We start from the raw sequence: 6,000 nt of genomic DNA on the forward strand, positions 1-6,000 counted from the left end.
GTTTGAGAACTACTTCTTCCGCCACGGATTTGAGGGCGGCCAGAATGACAGGTAACACTTTCGGCTGCTTTGAATCCCATAATAACTCAATGGATGGATAGGCGTTTCTTTATATTAACGTTTCTTGGTCACAAAGTGTAGTTTTAAGATTAGTTCAGTCGAGAATGTATCTGTATTATATTTAAGTCTGCAGTCGATTAGTAAAGATAGCGCCTGTTTGAACGTTTGCTAGTGAGATTCGGTACGTATGAGAACCAAGGCATGTGCGGACGTTAGTGTTCACTCGCCCCGCTGACCACCGCCCTCTCTGGGCTACATCTCTGACAGGGATTCCTGGCTCTCATGTTGGCCTGATGGTCAAAAATGAGATCAAATCAGCAGTATTTGGTGTCATGATGAAACTATTACTTGTTTTCTTATTCATATTTAGTGTCTTTTGTGTTGTTATTGTTTTGGCGCGAGGTAAAAGTTAATAAAACTATACTTATATAATGTTACTATTGGTTTCCCATTTATTCTTAACGTGATACGAGCACTCGATTATTATTAAACTTTGTTCTTGTCAGTACTATATAAAAGTGTTTTTTATAAGTGTCAGAGAGATGTTTTTGCATGCTGCTTATAAATATACCAGTGGCGATATTCTCCTAACATGTTTTAATAGTCACGTCGCGATTAAATAAATGATCAATGTCCACATTTAAAAGCTGCGGTGCTTACCTGCAGTTCCACGGTGTTTTCACGTTCTGATAAAAGATATAGCTGCAGAAGAAAAACCGAGTGTTTACATTCCTCTTTCCAAGTGTCCACACGATGTGACAAGACATTAATCCCATTAAGTTTATCGTAACATCCAAGAGCGCTGATCTTTAACGGAATAATAACTTCCGATTGGGATTCACAGACTGATTTATGAGCTAGTAAACTAATGAGACACACGGAGAGTGTTTAAAAACAGGGCGTCTGTGTTTTTCCATTCAGAGATGAGCCTGTTTAGGACCTCCATTCACTAGGTGGCGGAATGATACGAAAGGTGAAGCGGTTACTGTGCCGTTATCAGTACAATATCGCATAGCTCTTAGCCAATCAGATTCGAGAACCAGAAAGAACTGTTGTATAATTGTAGATATAGGAAGATATTCTACTTCAAAATGCTTATTCTGTGTCAGAATGTGGTTTGGTTTTGGTCTGTGTGATCCTGCCCACTGCCAATTTACCCAATAGTGTATTCCGACAGCCCGGTTTCCAATTGGCGACAATCACAGTTGCAATGAGAAAGAACACCAGGCTATAACACTCTTAATTCTGCTGGGTTATTTTTAACCCAATACTGGGGAAATTTTGCTCAGAGAACATGTTGGGTTAATAAATAAACATATGCGGCGCTGATTTAACAACAACCCAGCATGAAAATAACCCAGCATAGGTTACATTTTTGACCCAGCATTTTTACAGTGCGTCATTTCAGATGATGTTTCATCCTGATGTAGTCCCCATACTATTACTTTGCAATGTAAGAAAGAAATTTAAATATTGTACAACTTACAAGGAATAGGATACAATTATATTACAGATACTTGAATGAGATCAAAATGAAGATTTGACAGTCTAACTCAAATAATAACAACACTTCATTCATCTTAAAGTGTTTGATGTTTCCTTACGCAGAGATATCCCTTACAAATTAGAAAGGCAAATCATTTGAAGAAATGAATATAAACATTGAGGCACAACCTTTATTTAATAGCATGTATGACTTTGATGCCTGTAGACTGTAATTAATGTCAATGGCTAAGTCGAGCATCAAAAGAACAGAGAAAGTGAAGGCCAGTCAAGTAGGAGACCTTGTAGCCTGGTTTCCGTTCACGGCTTCAGTCCTTCAATTAAAGCATCTGACACAAACACACACACACACACACACACACACACACACACACACACACACACACACACACACACACACACACACACACACACACACACACACACACACACACACACACACACACACACACACAGTTTGAGACGTGTGTATGGTAATGGACTTCTGTGTGCTGTTTCTGATCTTGAAAATGTGATTATCCCAGCTGTCTTTTCTCATTTACATTTGGGGTCATTTGAAATCCTCCATTATTAAAGGATTCTGTACATGCTCCACTGATAAAACACATCTACATTAATAAACACAGCCGGAATATACAGCTAGTCTCTTAAACAAGATGAGCAAATGCAGTCTTGAAATTGATTTTGACACTGTAAGTGGTGCTCGCCTGTGCAAAAGTCACTCAAGATATCAGTGTGATGCTGTGGGCTTGCTTTAGTAAGTGGTTGCTAGAGTCTCCTGGTTGGTTACGTCCAAGTTGAAAGAACCCACATTCAACTCTCTATAGGGCTTTTCACACTGCGCTTAACAATGGGTTAAAGAACGTTTCACACTTATATTTTAGAAGCAAGGTTATCCCTAAAATTAACCCAGGGTTAGGAACTTTTGTGGGGTTAACTCTGCACTGCGGTGCCAAACATGTACAGTGTGAAACAAAGCTGGGTTCACCAAATCAGCTGTCCTGTCAGTCAAGCATGAAATGTGAGCGCTCTTAAAACTTTTGTTTCCTGTTAACTGTCATATTAGCAGAAACTTTATAAAGAGGGTCTACCACTTCCTCATGGTCGGGAATGGATGCCATTTTATGCAAATCTAACCCTAAACCGAAGCGACAATGGTAAGAAAATAAGACAAATGACATGGAAAAGAAAGTCTGTGGTATGCCCAACAATGACACAGATAAATTAGCAAAATATTTCGTGACTATACCACAGAAAGTACTTATATTTAAACACAGAGTAGTTTTGTTTGCCTTTGCAAAATCAGATTTTTTAATTGTGCAGTCTTAGTGTTTTAGTTCTGCACAATTATGCAGATATGAATAAAACTAAGGAAATAAAATGACCTGCCGACTGCAATTGGACCTACTGAGTTAAATGGACCAATTACGTGTCCTCCACATAGGGTACTATAAATACTTAGCTTGACTTAAATATCTCCAATAGAGCGGCTACTTGACAAATAATCAAATTAAACCTTATAATTGGAGTGCACTTACCCTAAATGAGCACAACTTCATTTGCTCTAACTTATGCAACTTTATATAATACTGGTTGTATGTCTTAAAATGCTTTTCTGGGTTTTTAGATACTTTAAGGGACGTGAAACATACACTGGTGCACATATACACGTTACATGTATTTGAGAATAATATTGTCTAAATTGAACATATACTAACACAATAAAAAGAACCATTTTACAAAAATTCCCACATTAACTTGCATGAATGGCACAGCATGGCTTTCAAAACTATTAGATAAAAATGTTCTAACATTTGTTTTTTTTATCATTATAATGCAATAATGCAATGCGCTGGCCATTTAGGCATCGCCATGTGATATTGTTTCGTTTTCATTTCGACTCTATGAAAATGTCATATTCGTAATAGCTTGATGCTTGAGTGCTTTTATGAGGCTGTTTCTTAGACTTTGTCTGAGGTCTTGATGGCAAGCTGTGGACTGATTTTCGCACTTTAGCAGACTTCTTGATGGAGCCAAATTGAGAGGGTGGTAAATGCAAAGGTAAAATGATTGGCATTGTATAAGTCATAAAGCACATGAATCACTTTAACTGTTTGCTCACCAAATGTCTGGGAGAATACTATTTTCTTAAATAAAAGTAAATACATTCTGCCCTATACAGTTAAAAAAATCAATCAGACTATAAATTATAATCTATTAAATTGTTATTATGTTGTTATTACATTATAATAGCATTATAAAAGTGTATAGGCATTCTAAGCTAACTTCTGCTTAAAGGTTAATCATTATTTTTTGTGTAATTGTAACATACTGGTGTTGTACAAAATCAGTAATGCTTGGAGATTAACCCCTGCAGGATTTGTTCTTGATTGAGACTTTTGTGCAAAACAATGAATCCATTACATTAAGCACAGAAAAATGGAAAATGATTATAAAAGCATGACTGAACTCCTGTTTTCTAGCTCTGTGTATATTGGCAGAATAAAGGTGTCTGAAAAGTGTCTGGGAGGTGTGAGACAAATAATACAGTAGTCCAACACCAAATGCAAGAAAATTATTGGGTCAAAGGCTGATGTGGTGTCAGTCAGACAAAAAGATCCATGATGCACAGAGTTACAGTGTCCTGAACCATTTAGGTAGAGATATGTATCTGCCCCATTGACAGCTAGCAACCATTTTTTGTCAATTTTCTGGCGGCGCAATCTTTAATGCAAACAATGATGTTAAAGGACAAGTTTGGTATTTTACACTTAAAGCCCTGTTTTCAGATTGTTTATGATGAAATAGAAGGTTTTGACTAAAATTTGGATATATGATGCTGGCCTGAGAATTTTCGGGTGTTTGTTCTATCACCTCCCACCTCTACAATGGATGTATGTGCACTGGAACAATCCTTCCTAAAATGCATTAAACTTTCGTTTACAAAGACGTGAAAATCACCGAGTGGTCGGGGGTGTTCACTGATATGCTCAAACAAGAATTGGTGCAAAATACGCATTCCAACAGGTTCTATTGTAGTTTTTGTCCAACTCCATTGACTTGTATTAGATGTGCTGTGAGAAACGGTATTACTCCGCGCCGGGAACGTTGTTTGTATTCCTGCAATTGGCAAATGTGTATTATTGCCACCAACTGGACTGGAGTGTCTATTATTCAAGATCTCAGCAGAAGAATATACGGGTGTGAGGCGTTTGGAAAAATAGGTCCACAAGTTAACAACGAATGCTAAAACATCTGTTGGAGGGCGTCTTTTGCGGCGGTTTTTGTGTGGGCATGTCGGTGAGCGCCCCTGACCACTCGGTGAGTTTCACGTCTTTGTGGGCGAGGGTTTGATGCATTTTGGGAAGGGTTGTTCCAGTGCACCTATTCATTGTAGAGGTGGGAGATGAAACAACAAACACCCGAAAAATCTCGGGCCAGCATCATATGTCCAAATTTCAGTCAAAACCTTTCTATTTCAACATAAACAATCTGAAAACTGGGCTTGAAGTGTAAAATACCGAACTTGTCCTTTAAGTTTGTGGGGTCATGTAGGCTTGGGTTTCCCGTGACCACAAGCAGTTAACTGAGTGTGTTCTGCAGAGTCCTATCACCTTCACTAATCCGTTACCAGCTTAATAGTGCTTAGGGCGCACTAATTTCATACCTAACCGAACCAATCCATGTCTGGGCGCGATTGCCCCTCCCTTCCTATTCCTCCAGAAGCACGTACTCACACTGTACTTTGAGCAATCTGAGCCCAGGCATGCTTTCGTCAGTATGCGATTGTTTTGAAGAAACACTCTCTCTTAACACTGGGATCCATCGTAATGTGTTTTTTTTTTATCGAGTCATTTGATTTTGCTTAGTTGATCTGTCAGACATTCATGTAACACTGCCGCACGCATCAGAAGGTTTTTATGAAGGTAGATGAAGGTGGTCGCGCAATTGAAGTCTCTCTTTTTGAACCGTGCTCTGGCGCAATTTCACACTGGACGTTCCGCGGCTTAGCCCAAGTGAACTGCGCCCGAAACCACCTTTGCAAGCCGGCCAGACACGATTAACCAAACCACGCCTAAGCACGAAACAGAGCGATCACACTAGTCAAACAGACCCGGCTTTGGAGGTCAACGTGCTTGGGCGCAGTTTGGTTGGGATAATGTAAGCGCACCTTTAGTCGCAACAGAAAAAAGACACAAGTGCATGTATGCTAGCACCGGTTAAAAAACAACTACGAATTTAGAACAGTTTGCCAAAATGTACTTATCTTGTGGCACAAAAAATGAAAGATCTGATGATGAAGACTTGTTTGTTAAGCAAGTGGCACCTGTCTTAAAAATTATTATAACTTTCCCCAAGATTCCATAACTCAGTCCAGTGTGAGATCAAACCATCCAATCCAGGATGCTGGTCTGAGAAATTAACTGATAAACACAG

This window comes from Misgurnus anguillicaudatus, chromosome 20, assembly GCF_027580225.2.
Source record: "Misgurnus anguillicaudatus chromosome 20, ASM2758022v2, whole genome shotgun sequence".
Lineage (NCBI taxonomy): Eukaryota > Metazoa > Chordata > Actinopteri > Cypriniformes > Cobitidae > Misgurnus > Misgurnus anguillicaudatus.